At 40.6% G+C, this 27,345-nt stretch overlaps 1 protein-coding gene and 1 non-coding gene across 4 annotated transcripts in view; both read right to left on the bottom strand.

Moving 5' to 3' along the window:
* LOC148664338 (guanylate-binding protein 5-like) overlaps nucleotides 1-2,775 on the bottom strand; it is a 30,770-nt gene extending 27,995 nt beyond the window's left edge. The window contains exons 1-2 of one of the 3 annotated variants that reach the window (XM_088631488.1): nucleotides 2,617-2,775; nucleotides 216-300 (exon numbers count right to left, since the gene is read on the bottom strand). The gene's annotated coding sequence lies outside the window, so the exon portion shown is untranslated. Of the gene's footprint in view, nucleotides 1-215; nucleotides 301-2,185; nucleotides 2,517-2,552; nucleotides 2,577-2,616 lie in introns of those variants that run through there. The other 2 variants (XM_088631490.1, XM_088631489.1) reach the window with 2 other exon arrangements.
* Nucleotides 2,776-13,115: 10,340 nt separating this feature from the next.
* trnal-caa (transfer RNA leucine (anticodon CAA)) lies at nucleotides 13,116-13,228 on the bottom strand. Its single transcript has 2 exons — nucleotides 13,191-13,228; nucleotides 13,116-13,161 (listed from the first exon to the last, which is right to left on the bottom strand). It is a non-coding gene; the product is annotated as a tRNA-Leu (tRNA).
* Nucleotides 13,229-27,345: the final 14,117 nt, after the last annotated feature.

The following is a 27,345-nucleotide window of genomic DNA, read 5'->3' on the forward strand; positions in this document are numbered from 1 at the left end:
ACGATATTATTTCAGTAATGCGTTTCTCCATCATTCAGAACTTTCCCTTGCGATCTGCTTAGCACTGTACTAACTTGGTTAGTGTAGTAACCTCTAGACGGCAGCAGCTGTTTGTGTTTGTTGCAACAGAGGATATATTTTAGTGCAGAGATAGCGACTAATTTCAGCAGCCAAGTCATCTGCAATTGGTATTAGGAGTGATTTCCTTCGCTTACCTTTGTGCTGGAATCGGTCAGTACGATTCAATTTCTGTGCGGTTCCCCTCTGGTCCTGACCACAGCTCAGTTCTACAACGATGATCTGGTGTGCACAATAAATCAGCTATATTATATGTTGCTTTTAACCACAAAAAAATGCATTTGTGTTAGTCAGTTAGGTTAAATATTTTTATATCTGTAGCTTCTCCGATAAGAGGAGAAATCAGAAATGATAAAATGTCTAATTTAAAGCAAACAGATACCCATTTCTCTAACGTAAATGTGGGAGGAGACACTTCTATGGATTCTGTATTGTTTCAAAGTATTTGAAAATGAAATTAGAACATTTCTTGAATCTGTTTAACTGGAAAAAAAGATTGACTGGAAAAAAAGATTTTCAGTCCTAATCAGATTTTAATTTCCTCGAGGGCCACATTTTCTTCGGAAGAAAGGCCAGATGGCCAGACACAGGGAGGGTAGGTATTTTATGATGGAGGAATACGTAATAAACAACACAATTTACACTTATAATAAATTAAATGAAACCCCTTATATTGTAATATTCAAATGAACAAATAAATCTAGAAGAAATATTCACATACATGTGTGCAAATTTAATGCGATATTTGGAATTGCTTCAGTGACAGAATGTCTGTTTCATCTTTGTAAATGTTTGTTCACACAAAATGTGGAGGCAGAAGACAGAAAACTTTAGAAAAGTTGCTCGTGGAATGTTCTTAAAACACCTTTCAGGCAGTGATTTATGTTTAACAAATCATTTTCCTTAAACAGATCCCTATACAAGTCATTCGCAGCAAAGTCAATTACTTCGAGCGGCAATTCAGGCTGAAGATCTTCAACTTCACTTGCAAAAGGGTTCTTGAACAATCTTATGTTCTGTGAGATACTGTTAAAATCTTGAAAACGGTCCTGAAATTTCTGCTTCAAATGTGAAATCACATTTAAAGTGAACGGGATCGGAAAAGGTTCGGCACATTCATTTCTGTACTTTTCACAAGTTGCGAACTGAACAAAATTGTTTGCTGCCACTTGTTTGTCCAAAAAGAATTATTGTCTGAAGAATTTTTGTCTGAAGGATTTTACGAGTGAAAACAAATCTGAAATTATAGAATTTGAAACAAATCTGAAATTATAGAATAGGTCGTGTCCTTTGAGTCATGAAAATATCGAATTCTGTGCGTAATTCACTAAATCTCTAGCACTTGGGTTTGCTGATCCAGCGAACCCCTCAGTGGTACGGAACGTCCGGATATTCACTTTCGATTTCAGATAGGAAGTTTTTAAACTGACGATGATTAAGGGAGGACTATCGTATAAAATTCACTGTCACTATCCATTACTTCAGATAATTGTAATTTTTTTATCGCACAAAGCCTGCTGATGAAAGATTATGAATACAGTGCAAAATAATCGTTTTTTCCCGGGTCTTCTGTGCGACGAGCAGTTGTATTAGATGACAGGTATATTTGTTCGAGCAAAGCAACTTTTTCTTTGTATATGCTGCCCATCAGTAAATGGTTTCCCTGCCTTAGCTATGACGTGCTATTTTGAAACTCGCCCTTACAATGGATTCTGATTGTTGTGATCGCTTTTTTAAATATTTCACGCTGATAAATTAAGTTTTTCTTCAGTGCTTCTACTTTATCTGAAATCATTTTGCCAATCACATCTGAGTATTTCTGTGCTTCGTATCGTAATGCCTTCGGATATTATACTCCTTGAGAACAGCGACGGTTTCTCTGCGTATTAAGCACAACGCTTTCAATCACGAAATAGTTTTCTCATTAAAAATACGGCACTCTTCGTCAACGTTTCTCCACTTAGCTGACATTTCGATGTAAAAAAACAATGCAAGAAAACTCAAGCACAACAAACGTGAACCTGAGGTAAAGGTTATTTAATTTAACACTTGCGCGTAAGCATGTAGTGGTGACGCTTTCCTCTGTTCTCGGGCCGGATAAAGATACCGTAGGTTGGAGACACTTGGGTTAATCCATTCGATCGCTGCATATTGTTAAATGCGGTGAACTCAGCGTTCTGTATAATGCGAGTCTGTTTAAAACCGTTCCTACAGCTGTATCTGAACAGGAGGAAGCGACAGTTACAAGCTGTACAGCTCTATCCTGTCCGGCGCCCTTTATCCTGGAGTTTTCGATAGTTACGTTTAAACCTCCTGTCAGTAACAAAAAAAGCCTAGACTCCAAACTAATCTCATTTCTTGTACTTGAAACAGGTCCAGAGTGGGGGCTCTCTCTATTAGTTTCAAAACTATTATTAGTTCAGACTAATTTAAAGCAGAAATCTAACATGCCAGCAATCTGCGCCACACGATACCTCCTTGTCCGAAGGCTGTGCTGAGTTTGAGATTGTGACTGATCGAAACAAATGATCATCTCACCTGTATCCTCCGGTCCTCCTCTGTGGTGCGAATCGGTAAGGTGGTGAAGGGGATTACCGCGCTGGAGTTTTATAAACACACATTTCCTTTCACTTTCGAGTTTTATCATGACTAGAACAGGGAGTAAGTAACTATCCTTCCTTTCACTTTCAACTTTTCATACTGATAAACTATTCGCGGAAATCCCAAAGAAAGAAAACTTCCTATAGAGACTACTACATTTTTCTAATATAAAACTTTGAAATATAAGCACTAAACAGTTAATCAGAACAGGTTTTAGACTACTTTGTATGTTAATTGAATTGTTTCCATAAAACACCTGCAATTGAGACAACTCACATAATCTGGTTATATTAAAGGGTCTGAGGTGCAGCTCATAAACCTGTCTAAATATTGTTGGATTGGGATTGATGGGTTAAACTAGTGTAGCGCCCTTGCCCAGTGGTGAGGAGGAAGTTTGGAGATACTGTAGAAATGTCTATAGAGATAGGCCCCGTAGAAATGTGCAGTACACAAAATATGTCAGTTTACTTTGACTTTATCCTGTCCATACAGACAAGATTACATTATTCTCAGAAACCAACCACACAGTGCTCTATAACCACCAATGAGGGCAATGTCTGACTGCTCTATACAGGGAAAGGTGTGTCTCAAATCTTTATCTGTAGCTGGAGACATACTGTATCACCAACAGCCAGTCTCGTCTCTTCTGTTACCTCTAGCATACCTCCTGTCTGACATGATGTAATTTTTTTAACCCTGTGTAGCGTACATTTCTTTACACAGAAAAATACTTAAATTACAATTGCAATCAGCTAACTCCCGTCAGAGTCCTGACTCCTATGTAACGAACAGTTCTTTCCGGACCCTATGCGGACGACACAGTCCGACGGAGTGAGGAAACACTGGGGAAACGTCATGCAGGAATACGGGGCTGAAGACAAGGGGGCGTGTCCAAGGTGCGCTGGTGCACGGGGGAGGTGTGGCCGAGGCAACAATCCCAAAGAGTAATCCTTAGAGTATCCAAAACACACGAGAAAGTCCAAAACCAGGAAATCCATCAAAACACGAAGTTAAAACCACGAAGGCCGGGTCAGAACCGGCGGACAGGGAACAGGAACGGGAACAGAGGTTAAAACCTTAACGGGACCAGGCGCTTCCAGGTCCCGGACTCGCACGATACGGAAATCAGATGCAGAGCCCGGATGAGCGTCAGCGCCTGGCTTTTAAGGTGGGCTGGGAATGGGGAAACAGGTGCACAGAATGAAGTCTTGAGTGAAAGGGCTGGAGCACCCTTAAGGAGGGGGAACTAATATCGTGACATCCTAAAGACCCTGACTAAACACAGCCAAGCCGTCTCAGAAAGGTCCTTTCCTGTAGCACCAAGGATATAACCACACAGTTAACAGCAGGATGTAGGGAGGACCCTAGCTAAGAATGGAAAATGCCCTGCAAATAATTTCACAGTGCGTCCTCTAAACCACTGCTTGTTACGAAATAGCAGAGAGGGCCCTATGCAGAAAACCATAACGATCTCCAGAGATGTAGTCGATATAACAATCCGAGGTCCGAAAGCCGTATTAAACAAGCTGGTGCAAAAGTACAAAACCAGATGTGGAGCCATGAGGAAGCCGAGAGTAGAAACCAGAATGATACCCAACATACAAAAAACCAAAACCAGGAGACGTAGTCACAGAACAAACCAGGGTCAGGAAGCCAAAAACCAAGTAGTAAGTCGTAGTGAAAATAGAAGTAGCTCTAACCAGGAAAAACCCTCATATGAGCCCAGGGGAGAGTGTGAAGAAGCATTAAGTAGGCAGGGGTAAATGGGCAAATTGGGAACTGTGTTGGAATGTGAGGTGGAATGATGAGTCCTCCGGGGCCGTGGCATAACAGTATGGAGTTTTCTTTCAGCAAGTGAGTCTCCTATTCCTGTGAATTGTGTAGGTCCACATATTAATGCCTGCAGGTTTTCAGTGTGACTGGATTGTTCAGGTGGGTGTTGGTGCTGTAGTGAGTCTTACCTGAGAACCGCTCTGACTCATCTGTAATGGAAAGGAGACTCTGGGGTCTCAGGTGCTGGGTAAGCTAAGCTATCTGAGCTGAGACCTGGGCCGTTAGAAATAACGGACAGACAGGATAAAGTGAAAGTTTAAGCTGTCCTGGACTGCTAATTAAATTAGTTAACACCTCAGTACTACTGTAATAATTTCAGAGGTGAAGCTCAGCCTTATTGTCATGGTCACTGCTAACTGAAGTGATAAAAACCCACTATGGAGGAATAGTTAGTGCTGTTATCTCAGCTGTAGAATCTGGATGCTGTGGTCAGTCTAATGGCCAGGGATGGTGTTCGTACAGATCCCTGTATAGAATAGACTGTACATTTTACTGTAGTACTGTAATATTGAATGTAGTAAACTGTCATATAAGTCCACCCATTGGTGTGGAAACTTACCTGCTTTTTAAACCAGCTTCAGAAACTATGATGCTGAAGTTTTTTTAAATGGCGATAGATACAGGCCCTGTAGTAATATACAGTATTTCAATAACAGCTGTTTACTTTGGCCTTATCCAGTCAACCAGTGGGGTGTTAACCTGGCCATATGGACAAGATTATCTCATTCCCAGAAACTGACCATGCAGTGTTTTGTAAATACCAGTGAGGACAGAGCCTGACTGCTCAGTACCGGGAATGGCGTGTCTCAAGTCTTTATCTATAGCTGGAGACATACTATATCAACAACATGACATGATGCAGTTGTTTTAACCCAGTGCAGCATACTGCCCTACACACAGAAAAATTGAAAATAGAAACAGCTCAGTCCCATCAGAGCCCTGACTCCCAAAAGTCCCTTAACACATCGTTCACAGCAGCACTCAGGGAGGATACTAGCTGAGACAAAACAGTCTGTTTCTCTGAATGGAAAAGGCCCTGCAAAATATTTCACAGTGCTAAACCACTGCTAGATCAAGGTCTAAGTACAGTCTGAAACTCCTCACCCCGAGCTACACTTTAATAATATTCCTGTTGCTTGTGCGATCTAGAATTCCTTTCCTCTTCTGTTACAGGCAAAATCAAGAACATCTCTGAGGCCATGATGGTCAAAACCATCCTAATAAGAATGGCTGTTTACTTTGGCCTTATCCAGGCAACCAGAGGGGTGTGTAGAGACAAGATTATCTCTTTCAGAGAAACTGACCATGCAATGTTCTGTAACCACCAGTGAGGACAAGGCCTGACTACTCACTCAGTACCGGAGAAAGGCTTGTCTCAAGTCTTTATCTACAGTATAGCTGTCAGTATAGTATAGACATGCTGTCTCTTATCTGCTCTTAGCTCCTGTCTGACACAATGTAGTTGTTTACTTCACATTCTCAGGATATAATGATGGTGCCAAATACCTCATATCTATCTCTTCTAGTGTTATTTATTGCATAAATCTTGTAAATTGTAATTTGTATAATTTATTGCAGGGATTCTTAACCTTTTTCAGAGACCTTTTTTGGGGTTAATAAACTTAAAAATAAACACATACAGTAGATTTAAAAATCGTCACAGCCTACTCACATAATACTCACATAATAATATTTTTTTATTTATATAGCACCTTTCATACAATTGTTTGCAACTCAAAGTGCTCATAACTTAAAATAAGCAACAATAGCAAATTAAAAGAACCATGCACAAACAATACAAATAGCACTAAAATTATGTATGAAAAATCAAGTAAAAGCAAAAGTAAAAAAATAGGTTTTGAGCTGTTGTTTACAAATATCCACAGAGCCAGCCCCTCTAATATTTTTTGGAATACTATTCCACAGTTTGGGTGCGTAGTAGCAAAAGGCTGCCTCTCTTATCATCCTATGCTTAATTTTTAGAATAATCTTTAATAATTGTGCGCGTGTTGTACTGGCCTTGATGGAATTTACAGCACGAACAACTTCATCCATTACTTGAGTTCGGGAGGCATGTTCTTATCTGGGAGTGTTTGCCAAGATTCATACAATGTGTCCACAAAGTGAATGGAGCAACGGCCTGTACTTTCATGAATGGCCCGCTGTGACCGGACTACTGTGACCGGACTGCTGAGACTGGCCCTCTGTGACTGGTCCCCCTTTTCTCTGGTAAATCCAGGTTTTATTGCTCATTTCAATTAGTTTTCATTCTTTACATTTCATTAGTATGAAAGACGCGACCTTGTACTGGATAAAGCGAATAGAAACTTGACGGACCTCTGTTCACGACTAAAGACACTCAGGATAAAGAGTCAATTAACTGTAATTAATGTAATGAGCTGTAATGAGACCCGGTGTCGGAGTAACTGTGACTGATAACATCACAGATGGTATTATATTAGTGAGAGTAACAGTCAGGAGACCAAATCTTTCATAGGATATCACCTGACTACTCCATTTCTGGAAATATTAACTGTTATTTTAAATTGTCTTCAGAGTGAAGTAACTGGACACTTTAATCAGAAAGTGTTGCTGTAAAAAGCGAAGTTCCCAGTTTTTATACTCGTCCAGAGACTCTCCCCGCTCTGACCTCTCCTCCAGGTCGCTTCTAATGTGTCTGTTCTGGCGGGTTTCTGTCTAAAGACACGTTACAGGACTCCCATCTCCTGTGGAGACACATGTGGGGTCGTGTCAGTGCAGAAGTCCCACATTGTAAACCAGTGTAAACTGGGACTGGGTATTGAGTCCATTTCTCTCACTTATCTGTCTGAACATAAGAAAGGTTACAAACCACAGACACAGACAGGACACTGTAAGAGTAGGGGTGTCGACAATGACACACACAGTATGTATAAATATAAAAAAAGTCCTGACTGCTGGTCAGTACAGATCCAGGACACTGTGTGAGAGAGTAGGGGTGTAGACCCCAGTGTCCTGACTGCTGGTCAGTACAGATCCTGGGACACTGTGTGTGAGAGAAGGGGTGTGGACCCCAGTGTCCTGACTGCTGGTCAGGGGTGTTGTTTAGTCAGGGTTCAGTCTGTGCTCTCTAAAGTCCCTCTCCTCAATTGTTTGCAGGTGGGATGAAGGGGGTCCCCGCCTTTAAAGTGCTTTGGGGATCCTTTGAGATAAACTTTCCTGAACCCCAAACAAGAGAGTTTTCTTATGAAAAATAAAAAAAGTATTTTTAAATTCCTAAGTGATTAGATAAGCCAGAAATGTTCATATCAGGTGGCGCTCAAGTCTTCATTCTGCCCTGAAGAGGTTATCATTAATTGAACCAAGTAACTATTTTGTCAAGGGCCACTGAGAGGACAAAGTCCAGCCCTTCAGATCACCAGGAAGAGAAGGAGAGAGAGAGATGGCGTCTGAGAGCTCAGCACTCTGCCCTGGTGAGTTAATCATTAACTGAACCCAGTAAATATTTTATCAAGAGCCACTGAGTCCATTTCTCTCCCTTATCTGTCTGAACATAAGAAAGGTTACAAACCACAGACACAGACAGGACACTGTAAGAGTAGGGGTGTCGACAATGACACACACAGTATGTATAAATATAAAAAAAGTCCTGACTGCTGGTCAGTACAGATCCCTGGACACTGTGTGTGAGAGTAGGGGTGTGGACCCCAGTGTCCTGACTGCTGGTCAGTACAGATCTTGATTGTTTGACAATGGGATTAAGTGGGGCCCCCGCCTGTAAAGTGCTTTAGGGATCCTTTGAGATCAACTTTCCAGAACCCCAAACAAGAGAGTTTTCTTATGAAAAATAAAAAAAGTATTTTTAAATTCCTAAGTGATTAGATAAACCAGAAATGTTCATATCAGGTGGCGCTCAAGTCTTCATTCTGCCCTGAAGAGTTTATCATTAACTGAACCAAGCAACTATTTTGTCAAGGGCCACTGAGAGAACACCCAATGGGACAAACACCCCACAGAAACTCTGCACATGGAGATCTGTAGAATCATCCTCCGTGTGCAGAGAAAAACTCCTAACAACGGGTGCAGGGCCGAATTAGGCCAGTACCCACTATTGATAAACACACAGAAAAGAATATTAAAGTATTGGCTTCACCTAAAAAACAGTGACCAAAATTCCTACCACCACAAAGCCCTGCTGAGCCAAGAGTTGAGCCCAAAACAGAGCCCCCTGAGCCAGCTGGTCTTGAGGCTCACCGACCTGAGCCACACCAACACTAACCAGCCTCAGGACAGCACTGTTAGAGCACCACAACCCAGACTCAACCACATCACAGCACAGATCAAACAGCAATATCTCACACACTGGGACACACACACACAAACAGAACATAAACTGGAATGCTACAGAACCTTAAACAGACAATACACACTAGCTGAATATTTGACCAAAATAAAAAATAACAAACAGAAACAGACCCTGACGAAGTACAGGCTCAGTGACCACAACCTGGCCATAGAAACTGGGTGACACAGGCAGACCTGGCTGCCCAGAGAGGACAGGCTGTGCTCCCACTGCCAGCAGGGAGAAATAGAGACAGAGGTGCACTTCCTGCTGCACTGTGACAGATACTCTGGGATTAGAGAAACATTCTTCCCGAAATTCAGAAATCTAATCCCAGAGTTCCCACACCTGCCAAAACCACAACAGGTCCCAATCCTACTGGGAGAGGGAGGAGGGAACTCAGTTGATCTGGCAGCCCAGTATGTGATCTCCTGTCACAGCCTGAGGAACAGTGAGTCCGTCTCCCAATAATGCTCCAGCCGCCTACAGTATATGTCAATATTATATAATATGTCTTTGTTGTAAATGTCTGTAACATGTCTGTAGATTTTATTTTACTTCTAATTTTTGTTTTGTTCTATGTTAATTTTATTATTTTTATTTGCTTTGGCAACACTGATTGTACCCATCGGTCATGCTAATAAAGCACCTTGAATTGAATTGAATTGAACAAAGTCCGGCCCTTCAGATCACCAGGAAGAGAAGGAAAGAGAGAGATGGCCTCTGAGAGCTCAGCACTCAGCCCTGGTGAGTTAATCATTAACTGAACCCAGTAAATATTTTATCAAGAGCCACTAAGAGGACAAAGTCCTGCCCTTCAGATCACCAGGAAGAGAAGGAGAGAGAGAGATTGCTACACATACAGATGCAGCCATTCAAAATGCGAGGGCGATACCGCATTATTTTCCGGTGCGCTGTATGCAGTCTACCGCGAGTTACCGGTAAATACCGCTAGTTACCGTAAATTCTCCTATAATACGGCAAGCAAAATAATAGTATCCGGAATTTCCACAAGGTGGAGCTAATAAAGCTCAACCTCTCGTGTTTGAGCTGTGGCCATCAAAGTCTTTAACGAAGATATTACTAATAGTATTAATAATGAATGACCTTGGACAAGCTGTAAGTGTTAACTCAAAGTATTGCCCTGGTCCACATTCATTTTTTCATTGACCGTCTTTGTAAAAGTAACACCACAGCATTTCGCAATCACGCATTTGTTTCCAATCATGCAAAGTACAGTAATTTATGACAATCGATTCACCATGCCTTTCACATGCTCATAAAAGAGATTGATTTAGGAGCATAAACATATTACCGTATGCAAACTGTACTGTATATGTCCCCGCGCACCCCAGCCGGGCTCTTCGGCCTCTGCCCGGGACGAATGTATATTTTGATCTTTACACCCGGCGTGGCACCGAGGGAGCGTCTGCATTAATAACTTAGTTTTTAAAATTAGTCAAGCAATATGAAGCATCTCCTTTTACTTTTAAGTCTCTTAAATACATTGAGCACAGCTTTCTCACCACTTAAGATTACTTTTTGATACCATCCTTACACAAAGCAGAAACTTTCCGATGACATACAGTACAAGTGGAAAGATTACAGATTTTAATCGTCTTTAATTTTGTTACATTATACGTTTTAGGAACATTTCATCTAAACAAACACCACAAAACTATTCTCGATTGTATTTCTGAGTGCTATGTTACATCTACAGTAGTTCACTGCTTTAAATACATCGAATTAAGAAAGTTAGATGTAGCACTTTAGATCTTTTTTTCTGAACCAGGGAAAATCTGATCATGTTTCTCTATAACAATAATAAAAAACATTATTTTACATATCACCTTTAAAAGTGGCATCTCAAAGCAAAAAAGTAGATGGGAAAAACAGTTAAAAGGGACCAAAGTAAATACCAGACAAACGCAAACGCGTTTTTAATAAAAATGCTTTTATTCATTCAGCAGAGAGTGAGAGGGACATCCAGCAGAGAGAGACACACACACACAGGTTTCCATTGACAAAAGTAATTGTTTTTTTACATTCCTCTTGTCTAACAGGAATGTTTTGTTTGTGGACAGACTGTTAGACGAGAGGAAAAGAGCACCTCCTTCTACGAAGCATTTCGTTGATCTGATCACAAATTATTTTCCAGTCGCACAAAGTAAGGGTTGAGAATCTCCGATTCACCATGCTACTAATGGTTTCCCGGAGATTGCAAGGCAAGGCACTTTTGCCTCTGGACCCATCGAAATTTACAGACGTGGTCCACCCCCAGTAAATTTCAAAAGTCACAAGATTTCGAAACATGAGGGCGGCGTAGCGGTCGGCTCTTGTTTTCCCGTCTATGCCGATGCACTGCAAGTACAACCCTCCCTCCATCTCCTGAGTGATGGGTAGCAGTTGGACATCTGGGAGAATTATTCGTCCCACTGGCGTCTGTGACTTCCGCTGTGCTTCCTGGGGGGAGATAGACGGCGGGGACAGCATCAACCAATTCCCATGCGGTGGTGAACGGAGAGGCCGGGATGGAGTGTCCTGAGGCGGTGTGTGCTCTGCGGGGGGCAGAGCTTCCGCCAGGCATTGCAACCTGCGCGGAGGGGAGAGGCACTTTTCGGGAGACAGCTGCTCAACTGTTTGACTGCTGGAACATACTGTCTCCTTCCTCTGCACTTTCAGGAGTGTCTCTAGCCTCCCAGTCCTCCCCAGTAATGCATTGTACTGCTCCCGCTGCTGCCGAAATGTCTCCTCACAGGTGCTGCTTCTACAGGTTGGCACCCTGGCCAGTGGCCGAGAGCAGAGACCCACGGCCTGTGGCAAAATAACATAATTCATGTAAGAAATAAAGTCACACAGTAGTATTCATCAGTCGCGGAACAGAAGTCAAAATAAACTTTTCTTTTTTTACGTCTTACCGCTTTCTTTTTTACTGTCCTGGTGGTAGATCGTTTCGCCCGTGCGGTGTTTTCTTGAAGAACAGGCTACGAAGAAATAATAATAATTGAATTTAAAATTCAAAATGGCAATAATACCTTGTAATATACGCTGTAATCACGTATTTCAGATGAAGTCTGCTGTATTTGCTTACCCTTCGCTCTTTGGAAGCTGGGGCGGCAGAAGCACCCCGTCTCTTCCCGTAAAAGGTCTTGGTCTCCATACTGTACTGTGGTCGCTGTAGTGCAGGTTCGCAGTTTTTTTTTGTGATCGGAGCTCACCCAATCCCTTTGTGTATTGATGCTATATTCACATGTACGGCTAGAATGTTCATTGTCTTCCAATGAAAGGTGGGTGCCTCTTGCCGAAGTCGGGAGACATTAGAGGCTTGCCACACCCGGACTGTTAAACCAACGCATTAGCACGTCAAAGCCCATTGAGGAGCCGGGCGCAATAATTGTTTTGTCCCTTGATTTACTGATCTGCATTAATTATGGAAATCGAGTTCCTGCTCTTTGCAGACGACCTGGTCCCGCTGTCGCCCACAGAACAGAGGCTGCGCCAGAACCTGCCCAGTTCATGAGTTGTTTGTTAGAAAATTGTTCATGGTTTTTTTTAAACATATTTTCAATACCAGACAAAAAGTCGAAAGTTTCAATTTCATGCAACTGATGAAGTCTCTCTTCGATGGAAGTTATAAGTACAGTACATCCAAAATACTGTGGAATCAATCAAATGTACATGTTTCTTGAGGATCCAGAAGATCATTTTGAGACTCAAAACATGCCTGTCTTTTCTTTTTTCGAGGACGAAGGAGTAGCAGCAGGAGTAGCAGTAATGGCAAGAACGTGTTTAGAGTTCAGCACTTCTCATTTCTAATGCAGAGCCATCGACTCGGAAAGCACCGCCCGCGATAAAAGAAATTGCAGAATTGGTCTGTTCATGCTGCCTACACGCTTCGAATTGCTGGCATTTTCTGCAAGCATTCCTTTTTGAGGGTTCATTAAATTCCTCACATTTGAGCCAACACTAAAATATTTTATTCGGGGTCACCTAATTCATAGTGCAAACCGAATCTACAGGGGAATGCTGTGGCACATGAAGCCGTTTGTTATTCTGTTGTGAGGTGTGAGGGGCAGAATGCAAATCGAGTTGGTGAATAGAAAATGAAACAGGAGTCACTTCTTGAGCTACAAATTCCAAAAAGTATGAAAACCTGTCATTTTAACAGTGCAGAATACTCACAAATTGCACTGAGTTGCTTGCTTTCTTCTGCTGCTTTTATATTTCAGTCATTCACTGTCAGCTAGCACTGGAACAATTCAAGAGAGGTAAGAACGGAAGCTGTCAGGAGTGGGATTTGAACCCACGCCTCCATTTGGAGACCAGAACACCCAAGCCAGCTGGAAAGACACATGTCCTTGAGTCTGGCGCCTTAGACCACTCGGCCACCCTGACAAGCGAAAGCAAGTGGTGTGCTGAATGCACCAGTAGTTGACTAAACTGAGTTTCTTCCCTGAAATTATTTGCTTGCGAAGACCCAAGTTGCCTTGAATGGATCTTGGAAATCAAATATACGGATGGATTGTTATTCGGTTGTGAGTTTTGAGGGGCGTATTATAAATTGAGTTGGTGAAAAGGCGCTTTTTGTTAGTCTGTCGGGAGGCTGCACAAGGTGTTTAGAGGGAGAACTTCTAAAAGGCAGGCTCTCTATGTTTAACATCAAGAAAGATTTTTTTTTCTCAATGGAAATGCTCTTTGGCGCTTTCAGCTTTACGTAGGGAACAACGTCTGCCGAGACCAATTTTTAGCCAGTGCAAATGGTAATGTGCCACCAAGTACATTTAATATTGGCTGTGGTAGCGAGCTGCTTTTGTTTGTGAAGCTTTTACTTCTTTAAGCTGAATCATCGGCAGGAGTAGCTTATTAAATCTTTGCTCATTGCGCTCCATCAGAAATACCTTGTCCATGTTCAAAAGAGATCAGGGGATTTACTTCATGCTTTCACATGGCATACCTTACACGAAAGATTTAAATGAGGAATTGATTGTGCTTCTTGATGTTGTTCCTGTGGTTGCCTTGGTTACAATGGTGAACGTTCTTCCACGTTCTGTTAGAGTATCCACTGGGTGGGCTTTATCAATTGGCTCGGATAGGTCATCAGTGCTCCGTCTCCAGAAAAATAATCAGCACTGTCTTTTTTCTGTGCGCATGACCGTCTTTTAAAACATATAAAATCACGAGTTCATTGATTTCTCCAAATAACAACAATACATTTTAACCCTTCAATCCAATAGTTTTACTCCAAGTAAAAAGCAGCGCAATATATAGAAAGATGACATTCAAAGATTTCAACGTTCTTATTGGATTGCCTGTATGCAGATATCACTCAGAATTGCTACTATGATTTTAATTCAGTTTTTCTCTACTACTTTCAGAGTCTTTTATTGACCTTGCTGAAGCAGAGAAGTGACATAATCACAAATGCAACCAGTTGTGCAGCTGTTTCTGGTTAATAATGATTAATGCGAAAAAAAAAACAGCTCCTTGCATTAAGAGTCCTCCCTCTGGATTCCTCTGAAAGCTGCGCGAATTACTCACTGCGTGTCCTGTACTGTGTAGCACAGTGACAAGAACGCCTTGAGTTTTTTTCCGTATGTGAAGGAAAATGCAAAAGAGCATGAAAAGTATTGATGGTATAAAATATCCATGGTACAACTCGAGAAAGAACTGAAGGACAAAACAATGACATTTGATGATTACAAGAGAAACACAACCGTCCGAACATGGGCTTGGATCCTGACCGCTTGCGTTAAAAGACAAAGCAAAGGATATAACCTGTAAATGTCTTCATGTCTTACAGTTTATGAAATAACACAATTTCTTACTTTCTTGATAATTTCTTACTATTGATAGATGCTTTTTTAAATTTTAACAGAATCACAATTACAAACAAATGGGGTTAAACTGTTATTCACATACTCTAACGAAGAGAAACGTTAGTGTCTTCCGGTGTGTGAGCCCATCTCTCAAAAAATAAAAAAATAAGTTCTATAAATTGAATTGTTCTATTTTTCAGGCTTGCATAGTCTTATTCATATTTCAGTTAAGCCTTTTCCTCTGTAGTGATTTCATTTGATATTAAAATTAGTCCTGATTTACAATTTTTGGACATGGTTCATCTTAAAGAATTTTGTAATAAGTTTCAGTTTAGGAAAATCGTGCCCAGAAGCTACCAAAACTGGTAATGTTCACATAATGTGTAAAGCAAAAGCAGCAGTTGGGGTGGGAAACAAAAGGCATTTCTTGGTATGAATCCTTAAACTTCATAGATGGCGTTCTAGGACTTCTCGCTTCAGATAAAGCTGTCAATACATCATAGATTTCTACTCAATCAATATCAGCAGTGTTATCACTACCGAACGCTAAATATAGATCCTGGCAATAATTCATGAGTTGTTTGTTAGAAAATTGTTTATGGTTTTTTTTAAACATATTTTCAATACCAGACAAAAAGTCGAAAGTTTCAATTTCATGCAACTGATGAAATCTCTCTTCGATGGAAGTTATAAGTACAGTACATCCAAAATACTGCGGAATCAATCAAATGTACATGTTTCTTGTGGATCCAGAAGATCATTTTGAGACTCAAAACATGCCTGTCTTTTCTTTGTTCGAGGACGAAGGAGTAGCAGCAGGAGTAGCAGTAATGGCAAGAACGTGTTTAGAGTTCAGCACTTCTCATTTCTAATGCAGAGCCATCGACTCGGAAAGCACCGCCCGCGATAAAAGAAATTGCAGAATTGGTCTGTTCATGCTGCCTACACGCTTTGAATTGCTGGCATTTTCTGCAAGCATTCCTTTTTGAGGGTTCATGAAATTCCTCACATTTGAGCCAACACTAAAATATTTCATTCGGGGTCGCCTAATTCATAGTGCGAACCGAATCTACAGGGGAATGCTGTGGCACATGAAGCCGTTTGTTATTCTGTTGTGAGGTGTGAGGGGCGGAATGCAAATCGAGTTGGTGAATAGAAAATGAAACAGGAGTCACTTCTTGAGCTACGAATTCCAAAAAGTATGAAAACCTGTGCATTTTAACAGTGCAGAATACTCACAAATTGCACTGAGTTGCTTGCTTTCTTCTGCTGCTTTTATATTTCAGTCATTCACTGTAGCACTGGAACAATTCAAGAGAGGTAAAAGGAGAAGCTGTCAGGAGTGGGATTTAAATCCACGCCTCCATTTGGAGACCAGAACACCCAAGCCAGCTGGAAAGACACATGTCCTTGAGTCTGGCACCTTAGACCACTTGCCCACCCTGACAAGCACAAGCAAGTGGTGTGCTGAATGCACCAGTAGTTGACTAAACTGAGTTTCTTCCCTGAAATTATTTGCTTGCGAAGACCCAAGTTGCCTTGAATGGATCTTGGAAATCAAATATACGGATGGATTGTTATTCGGTTGTGAGTTTTGAGGGGCGTATTATAAATTGAGTTGGTGAAAAGGCGCTTTTTGTTAGTCTGTCGGGAGGCTGCACAAGGTGTTTAGAGGGAGAACTTCTAAAAGGCAGGCTCTCTATGTTTAACATCAAGAAACATTTTTTTTTTCTCAATGGAAATGCTCTTTGGCGCTTTCAGCTTTACGTAGGGAACAACGTCTGCCGAGACCACTTTTGAGCCAATGCAAATGGTAATGTGCCACCAAGTACATTTAATATTGGCTGTGGTAGCGAGCTCCTTTTGTTTGTGAAGCTTTTACTTCTTTAAGCTGAATCATCGGCAGGAGTAGCTTATTAAATCTTTGCTCATTGCGCTCCATCAGAAATACCTTGTCCATGTTCAAAAGAGATCAGGGGATTTACTTCATGCTTTCACATGGCATACCTTACACGAAAGATTTAAATGGGGAATTGATTGTGCTTCTTGATGTTGTTCCTGTGGTTGCCTTGGTTACAATGGTGAACGTTCTTCCACGTTCTGCTAGAGTATCCACTGGGTGGGCTTTATCAATTGGCTCGGATAGGTCATCAGTGCTCCGTCTCCAGAAAAATAATCAGCACTGTCTTTTTTCTGTGCGCATGACCGTCTTTTAAAACATATAAAATCACGAGTTCATTGATTTCTCCAAATAACAACAATACATTTTAACCCTTCAATCCAATAGTTTTACTCCAAGTAAAAAGCAGCGCAATATATAGAAAGATGACATTCAAAGATTTCAACGTTCTTATTGGATTGCCTGTATGCAGATATCACTCAGAATTGCTAATATGATTTTAATTCAGTTTTTCTCTACTACTTTCAGAGTCTTTTATTGACCTTGCTGAAGCAGAGAAGTGACATAATCACAAATGCAACCAGTTGTGCAGCTGTTTCTGGTTAATAATGATTAATGCAAAAAAAAAACAGCTCCTTGCATTAAGAGTCCTCCCTCTGGATTCCTCTGAAAGCTGCGCGAATTACTCACTGCGTGTCCTGTACTGTGTAGCACAGTGACAAGAACGCCTTGAGTTTTTTTCCGTATGTGAAGGAAAATGCAAAAGAGCATGAAAAGTATCGATGGTATAAAATATCCATGGTACAACTCGAGAAAGAACTGAAGGACAAAATAATGACATTTGATGATTACAAGAGAAACACAACCGTCCAAACATGGGCTTGGATCCTGAACACTTGTGTTAAAAGACAAAGCAAAGGATATAACCTGTAAATGTCTACATGTCTTACAGTTTATGAAATAACACAATTTCTTCCTTTCTTAATAATTTCTTACTATTGATAGATGCTTTTTTGAATTTTAACAGAATCACAATTACAGACATTTGGGGTTAAACTGTTATTCACATATTCACATATAATTATGAGACTCAAAATATGCGTCTTTTCTTTTTTCGAGGACAAATGGATTATTGAGGTGTAAAGATGGGTTCAAAACCAAAATCATCTGCTATTGCTGCTGTTTCTTCAAATCCTTTAATTGATCATTGATAACGAGGAATAATATTATACAAATTGTGGTTTTCTGTGAATTGCCAATTTTATTGTAATTACATCTTCGTTTACAGATGACTTGCATGTATCACAAGGTATTACAGATGCAGCAATTCAAAATGGGTGGGGTATTTCGCGGCATACCCCGGTGGGCGTGTCGCGGTGTCACGCAGTATCACGCGGTTAATCGCGTCATTTGACGTCATCCCGGAAACTATCCGGCGTCACCTTGTAAAACCGGCAGGGGGAGCTTAACCTCTCATGTACAGCATTTGAGCTTTTAATTTAGAACTGTGTATTACAGCATGTTAATCATCAGTCATTAAAATGTTGGTATATTTTATGAAAGCAAGATTGCTCAGTTGGACAAAAGTACACAACCTACCTTTATCAGAAATATTTATGCATCAAAGCCTTTACCGAAGATATTACTAATAGTATTAATAATGGATGACTTTGGACAAGCTGTATACTCAAAGTATAATTTCTTTAGCACATTTGTACAAGCACTCGGAATCTGTCCAAGCCATACTTTGTCAGGCATTTTGTTTTACTTCAACGGGCATAAAAACTTCCTTGCTTTTAACAGGGCGTTTCATAATTTCTAACTACGAAAATGATTTAAAATGCGACACTTATCATTCAACTAGAGCTCAAAATATCACAAGGATCCTCAAGAGCACAGCAAAGACTGTATTAAAAGATACTCGTATGTAGCAACGCTTTCTTTTCCGTATACCGAATTTTATGGAACCACTTCAGAGGGGTGTCAGCCAGTCAGATTCCAGGAATCGGTACTTTAAAGGAAAAATACACGCCGGTATTCCATTTCTCCCTAACGATTTTAAGCATCGAAGTATATAACTAGCATGTGAAATAAATGTGAAAAAGTGGTAGTTTTAAGCTTTTCTGCTAATATAATATGGAATCGCGTATCTAAAGAATTTAATAACGATATGATTATATTTGTGTACTGCGACAGGGCTGTGTAGGGCTGTTTCGCCTCTCTCTTCATGCAACTTCCCTTGTAGCCTACTGGTCTACATGCCCAACTATCAAATACACTCCACAGGCATTCACAACAGCAACATATGAAACGTTTGCACGTATAGTTAAGTTATTACTTGGTTTTCAAAGTGCAATGAAATACAATATTGTTGTTGTTGCTGTTCTGGTTGTTTTTATCCTGTAAAGCGTTTTGAGAAGCCACCTTTAAAGGCGATATGTACTGTAAAACCGCTGATTCTTATGGAATGTGTTCCGCAGGGGATTCAAATTTTTATTTAAAAGTAAAATCACCTTTAAAATTGGTAGTACCTTTTTTAGTACTATATTTTTGTATTATATTCCCTATTAATCAAACTCTAAGAGTATGTATCGGCTTGTCAGTCAGGTCTTTTTTCTCTATTTCAATTGTCGTTTACACATGCACGACTTTAAAAGCTAGCAAGACAGGTTTCAATTCACATTAGCTGGCGAGCCTTGTTAACAAAAAAACTAATAATAATTTAACATGCCACTGTTTGTTCATGAACAAAGTTATACTGAGATTTCCTTAGACAGCGATTAAAAAATAAACGTTTCATATGTTACTGTTGTGAATGAGTGTGGAGTGTATCTTATTAAGCTCTAAATTGCATTTTGAGCGCGGTTTTTGACTTTTTTTAAATTGCATTTTGGGCGCGGACAGCACACACAAGGGTTAATGAACTGCGCCAAGAACTTTTAAATAGTATTCTTTAGGTGTGAGGTTAGGAGTGGACCACAGCAGGCATAATCAGCAAACCAGGAAAACAAAGAACAGGACAGGTGAAATGTGTATCCAGAAAGCGAATGATCAGAAAAAGGAAATGGTGTTACGCCCAGGTTTTCGACCCAATTGTTTTAACTTGCTAATGCATCAGACACATTTCCTGGCGTATTGTGTTTTAAATAAAATAGGAGTGTCTTTCCCTGGCATTAGCTCATCGGTATGGTGTAAGTTTTATCTGTACCATACCATACAGTATATAGGTACAGAATTCAAGCTGCACCACTGTATCACTTTGGTAAGGGGACGGACAATGACTAAAATCACGAAGACTCTCTCACACCAAATAATGAAGATGAAAAGAAACGGGAAGTCAACATGGGACATTGTACAGCAGTTGGCTTCGATGGACATCTTCGTTTCTGAAAGCACAGTGAGATGGCATTATAAAGGGGAGAGGAGGCAAAGAGAATCTAAGGTAAATAAATTTCTAAAAATACCTTTCTTGGATGTAAATACAACTACGCACATTATTTTTAAAACTAACTGCTGATCTCTTTTTTTTTCCAAGTCTTATTGTGCGAGCTGTCGACAAACTGACTGATGAAAATGATGAGCTACCGGCAATGCAAGTCCAAAGACGGCTATGGGCTGACCTCGGTGCGAACATTAGCCCGACATCGATAAGAAGAGTACGCAGGAGGCTTGGATGGAGATACAGAAAAACCAACACATGCCCCATGATAAGGCAAAAAAACAAAGAGGAAAGACTCAAGCAAGCGCTCCAATGGATTGAACAGGGGGAGGCATTTCAGGATGTACTTTTCACCGACGAAACAACAGTGGCTCTGGAACAGTTTTCAACAATGGCATTTTGCAAAAAGGGGAGATATGTGGACAAGCCAAAGCCCAAACATCCACTGAAGGTTCACGTCTGGGGGGGTATATCTAGAAGAGGCCCGGGACCACTTCTTATTTTCAAAGGAATTATGGACCGTGTATTCTACGAGGAAGTTGTGGTCACACAGCATGCTGCCCCATATATCAGGGAGCAGTTTGGATCAAGGCACCGTCTCTTTCAAGACAACGATCCGAAACAAACAGCAGCAAGGGCGAGGCTTATAGCAGAAGGAGTGAACTGGGTGAAAACTCCAGCCGAATCCCCAGATCTAAATCCGATAGAGATGGTTTGGCATTCGTTGAAAGACTACGTTCGGAAAACTGCTAAGCCCGTCACAAAGCAGGAACTGATCGATGCAATCTGTAAATTCTGGGAGGAAGAACTGACCGAACAAAATTGTAAAAATTTTATTAACAGGCTGTTTCGTGTTCTTCCTAGGATTGTTGACCGGGGCGGGGGACATTCGGGAATGTAAGTCTGAGAAAGACAGTCTCACGTTTGTGGACAGTCTGTCCACAAACAAAACATTCCTGTTAGACAAGAGGAATTGAAAAAAAAAAAATTTTGTCAAATAATTTTTTTGAATCCCCGGCGGAACACATTCCATAAGACTCAGCGCTTTACTTCGCGCTTTACAACCCTTACTTCGTGCGACTGGAAAAGAATTAGTGATCGGATCAACGAAATGCTTCGTAGAAGGAGGCGCTCTTTTCCTCTAGTCTAACAGTCTGTCCACAAACAAAACATTCCTGTTTGACAAGAGTAATTGAAAAAAAACAATATTGTCAATGGAAACCGGTGTGTGTGTCTCTCTCTGCTGGATGTCCCTCTCACTCTCTGCTGAATGAATAAAAGCATTTTATTAAAAACGCATTTGTGTTTGTCTGGTATTTACTTTGGTCCCTTTTAACTGTTTTTCGATCTACTGTATTGCTTTGAGATGCCACTTTTAAAGGTGATATGTAAAATAATATTTTTTATTATTGTTATAGAGAAACATGATTAGATTTTCCTTGCTTCAGAAAAAAAGATCTAAAGTCCTACACATAACTTTCTTAATTCGATGTATTTAAAGCAGTGAACTACTGTAGGTGTAACATAACATTCAGAAATACAATCGAGAATAGTTTTGGGGTGTTTGTTTAGATGAAACGTTCCTAAAACGTATAACGTAACAAAATTAAAGACGATTAAAATCTGTAATCTTTCCACTTGTACTGTATGTCATCGGAAAGTTTCTGCTTTGTGTAAGGATGGTATCAAAAAGCAATTTTAAGTGGTGAGTAGCTGTGCTCAATGTATTTAAGGGACTTAAAAGTAAAAGGAGATGCTTCATATTGCTTGACTAATTTTAAAAACGAAGTTATAAATGCAGACGCTCCCTCGGTACTAGTATTTTAGTACTTAGTACTAAAGTACTAAGTATTTATTTTAGTACTAAAAATAAGATACACTCTACAGACATTCACAACGGTGACTGTCAGAAGATGGGACACAGCGGCTCAGGCACCTGCTGAATGGAAAAGGGGCACTTTAATGTTCTGTATGGCTAATACTAAAGCCAATACTAATATTCAATACTTTAATATTCTTTTCTGTATGTTTAACAATAGTGGGTACTGGCCTTATTCGTCCCTGCTCCCGTTGTTAGGTGTTAATGTGTTGTTAAGTGTGAATTTGTACCTGTTTCCCTGAGGTCTGGCTTTTTTTCTGGAAAACCATAACTCTGGTCTTGTCCAGATTGACTGTCGGCGCCCAGGTCTGACAGTGCTGCTCCAGCGGCGCCAGGTTCTGGCGCAGCCTCTGTTCTGTGGGCGACAGCGGGACCAGGTCGTCTGCAAAGAGCAGGAACTCGATTTCCATAATTAATGCAGATCAGTAAATCAAGGGACAAAACAATTATTGCGCCCGGTTCCTCAATGGGGTTTGACGTGCTAATGCGTTGGTTTAACAGTCCGGGTGTGGCAAGCCTCTAATGTCTCCCGACTTCGGCAAGAGGCACCCGCCTTTCATTGGAAGACAATGAACATTCTAGCCGTACATGTGAATATAGCATAAATACACAAAGGGATTGGGTGAGCTCCCATCACAAAAAAAACTGCGAACCTGCACTACAGCGACCACAGTACAGTATGGAGACCAAGACCTTTTACGGGAAGAGACGGGGTGCTTCTGCCGCCCCAGCTTCCAAAGAGCAAAGGGTAAGCAAATACAGCAGACTTCATCTGAAATACGTGATTACAGCGTATATTACAAGGTATTATTGCAGTTTTGAATTTTAAATTCAATTTTAATTATTTCTTCGTAGCCTGTTCTTCAAGAAAACACAGCACGGGCAAAACGATCTACCACCAGGACAGTAAAAAAGAAAGCGGTAAGACGGAAAAAAAGAAAAGTTTATTTTGACTTCTGTTCCGCGACTGATGAATACTACTGTGTGACTTTATTTCTTACATGAATTATGTTATTTTGCCACAGGCCGTGGGTCTCTGCTCTCGGCCACTGGCCAGGGTGCCAACCTGTAGAAGCAGCATCTGTGTGGAGACATTTCGGCAGCAGCGGGAGCAGTACGATGCATTACTGGGGAGGACTGGGAGGCTAGAGACACTCCTGAAAATGCAGAGGAAGGAGACAGTATGTTCCAGCAGTCAAACAGTTGAGCAGCTGTCTCCCGAAAAGTGCCTCTCCCCGCCGCGCAGGTTGCAATGCCTGGCGGAAGCTCTGCCCCCCGCAGAGCACACACCGCCTCAGGACACTCCATCCCGGCCTCTCCGTTCACCACCGCATGGGAATTGGTTGATGCTGTCCCCGCCGTCTATCTCCCCCCAGGAAGCACAGCGGAATTCACAGACGCCAGTTGGACGAATAATTCTCCCAGATATCCAACTGTTACCCATCACTCAGGAGATGGAGGGGGGGTTGTACTTGCAGTGCATCGGCATAGACGGGAAAGCAAGAGCCGACCGCTACGCCGCCCTCATGTTTTTGAAATTTACTGGGGGTGGACCACGTCTGTAAATTTCGATGGGTCCAGAGGCAAAAGTGCCTTGCCTTGCAATCTCCGGGAAACCATTAGTAGCATGGTGAATCGGAGATTCTCAACCCTTACTTTGTGCGACTGGAAAATAATTTGTGATCGGATCAACGAAATGCTTCGTAGAAGGAGGTGCTCTTTTCCTCTCGTCTAACAGTCTGTCCACAAACAAAACATTCCTGTTAGACAAGAGGAATGTAAAAAAACAATTACGTTTGTCAATGGAAACCTGTGTGTGTGTCTCTCTCTGCTGGATGTCCCTCTCACTCTCTGCTGAATGAATAAAAGCATTTCTATTAAAAACGCGTATGCGTTTGTCTGGTATTTACTTTGGTCCCTTTTAACTGTTTTTCGATCTACTTTTTTGCTTTGAGATGCCACTTTTAAAGGTGATATGTAAAATAATATTTTTTATTATTGTTATAGAGAAACATGATCAGATTTTCCCTGGTTCAGAAAAAAAGATCTAAAGTGCTACACATAACTTTCTTAATTCGATGTATTTAAAACAGTGAACTACTGCAGGTGTAACATAACATTCAGAAATACAATCGAGAATAGTTTTGTGGTGTTTGTTTAGATGAAATGTTCCTAAAACGTATAACGTAACAAAATTAAAGACGATTAAAATCTGTAATCTTTCCACTTGTACTGTATGTCATCGGAAAGTTCCTGCTTTGTGTAAGGATGGTATCAAAAAGTAATCTTAAGTGGTGAGAAAGCTGTGCTCAATGTATTTAAGGGACTTAAAAGTAAAAGGAGATGCTTCATATTGCTTGACTAATTTTAAAAACTAAGTTATAAATGCAGACGCTCCCTCGGTGCCACGCCGGGTGTACAGATCAAAATATACATTCGTCCCGGGCAGAGGCCGAAGAGTGCCCGGCTGGGGTGCGTGGGGAAGAGCAGGACAGGAGTGAAAGTGGTCAGGGCGGGGTTTAGGAAGGCGTACAGTCTGGGCAGGTATAGATTACACTTTTCTAAAACGTATTTGAAAAATAAAAACGATTACAATCTAATCCTTCCACGTTTGATCCCAAAATCCCAAGAAAAATAAATCTAAACGGGTAGAAAGCTATGCTGAAAGTTTATTAAGATACTTAGAAGACAAAGATACTGTATCAATTTATGTTGCATTAGTCTGATTATGATTAAAAAACACATATAATTAAACATGCATTTGCGATTTAAATCAAAACACAATTTAAATCAATATAAATGTTTATATTGTAACGCATACTGTCCAGCCTCCATTTCTCTATAAAAATTTACTCTATTACACACACACACAATAGAAGCAGGAAGCAGAAGCAGGGACCGTTGTCAGAAGGGAAGAAGGTGACTATTCATTGTTATCAAAAATGACTTAGAATCGATCATGTTGTGATATTTTGAAATATAAAAGTCAATTGATTGTCCATAATATTGCTATTCTATTTTTTCGAAGAAATGTTTGTTAAAAGACCTGTGAGTTGGTAATCGGGCACGTAGACCAGTGGGCTACAAGGGAAGTCGCATGAAGAGAGAGGCAAAACAGCCCTACACAGCCCTGTCGCAGTACACGACTATAATCATATCGTTATTAATTTCTTGAGATACGCGATTCCATATTATATTCCCTTTTAATCAAATTCTAAAAGTATGCTTGTTTACTCCGGTATCACGTTAGTTAAAGACTTCGATGCTTAAAATGTTTAGGGAGAAATGGAATACTGGTGTGTATGTTTTCTTTAAAGTACCAAGACCAGCCATATACTGTATGTTTAAGTTCCAAAATTAATATCGTTTATGGCCTTCACACGCGTTGCAGTATGCTCCTATTCTTTTTATGCTCAGGCACTAAGATTTCCCTTCAGTGGTAAAATTCCATATAAATATTCAATACTTAAAGGGCACAGTTAAGACATTAAATATACATATACATACTGTATACAGTACAGTTTGCATACGGTAATATGTTTATGTTCCTAAATCAATCTCTTTTATGAGCATGTGAAAGGCATGGTGAATTGATTCTCAAAAATTACTGTACTTTGTATGATTGGAAACAAATGCATGATTACGAAATGCTGTGGTGTTACTTTTACAAAGAGGGTCAATGAAAAAAAGAATGTTGACCAGGGCAATACTTTGAGTTTACACTTACAGCTCGTCCAAGGTCATTCATTATTACTACTATTAGTAATATCTTCGTTAAAGACTTTGATGGCGACAGCTCAAACATGAGAGGTTGAGCTTTATTAGCTCCACCTTGCGGAAATTCCGGATACTATTATTTTGCTTGCCGTATTATAGGAGAATTTACGGTAACTAGCAGTATTTACCGGTAACTCGCGGTAGACTGCGTACAGCGTACCAGAAAATAATGCGGTATCGGCCACGCATTTTGAATGGCTGCATCTGTATGTTCCAGCAGTCAAACACTAGGGTGTCAGCCGTCTCCAAACAGACCTTCATCTCCTGAAAAGTGCCCCTCCCTGCCACACAGGTTGCTGTACCTGGTGCAATGCGTATCTCCATACAACCCTACACCCCCAGCAGAGCACACCCCCTCAGGACACTCCATCCTGTCCTCTCTGCTCACCACCACTAATGAATTGGCTGGTGCCGTCCCCACTGTCTCTCTCCCCTCAGGAAGCACCATCTACACAGCAGAACTCACAGATGCCACGTACAGTTCTCCCAGATGTCCACCTTTTGCCCATCAGTCAAGAGAAGGAGGGATTGAATGTGCAGTGTGTCGGCACAGAGGGGACAGCCAGAGCCGACCGCTACGCCACTCTTATGTTTCGCAATTTTGGGACTGGGGGTGAACCACATCCATAAATTTTGACTGGTCCAGAGGCAAAAGGGCTTTGCATTCTCCAGGAAAACATAGGTATGTTGAATTGGAGATTCTCAGAACTTACTTTGTATGATTGGAAACCGATACATGATAGGATAAACAAAATGCTTCAAAGAAAGAGGTGCTATTTCTCTCTGGTTTTAGTCTGTGCAGCAATAAAACAATCAGATTAAACAAGAGAGAGTGCGACATTACTTTTCGTCAAAGAAAAAATAGTCTTTTCATGTTTATTTAAGTGTCCTTCTTTAGTTTGGATTGCATTAAACAACTCGGGAGTTATTGTTATGATTACTCTATTATCGAATCCTCAACTCGTTCACTTTTTGTTATTTTGGGAACATTTTGACATGTTGCTTTTAGCCGTCGATTCTGTTGAATTCACTCAGTTTGTAATGTAGGGTGTAGGGTAAGTTAAACTTTGATACAGGACAAATATATTTCCCACAAGCTGTACTGTAGTAGCATTAAAAGTATACAACATGACACTGTATGCATGTGGCACATCTTTGTTCAACTTAAGAAAAAACAGGACATTTGATTGCTGATTGCCTTATGTTAAAGGCCAACAATGACACCAGAAAACTGAAAGTTCCTTCCCCTCCCCAAGTAGAACTGTCTAATCTACATAAACACAGTGAGGTGTAACACCTAGCCTAGACTTTGTGAGAAGTATGGAGCTGCGTTGCATTAAAATGGCTGCAATGGAATATACATAGTAGGCAAAAGTTAATTTCAAGCTGAAAAGAAAAGACTCAACATGTCTCCTCTATACATCTTCCATTTAGACCATCCAATCATTTATTATTAATATCTTCCATATCCCATTAAAATCAGAAAGTTTCTTACAAGTGTAAATCCAACTTTTTTCTAATCGCTTTATCCAGGACAGGTAACAGTTTCACCAAAATTATTTGGTAACTTTTTACGATTGTCAGACTTCAGAATGCTTCAACTGATGCTTAAAGATATGACATAATGCGTACTGTGTTAAAGAGCTATTGAGCACAGAACATCTTTACACTTGTGAAAAGATTTGCACGTGCAGTTTATTC

Source organism: Lepisosteus platostomus, chromosome 5, assembly GCF_059453375.1.
Source record: "Lepisosteus platostomus isolate fLepPlt1 chromosome 5, fLepPlt1.hap1, whole genome shotgun sequence".
Taxonomy (NCBI): domain Eukaryota; kingdom Metazoa; phylum Chordata; class Actinopteri; order Semionotiformes; family Lepisosteidae; genus Lepisosteus; species Lepisosteus platostomus.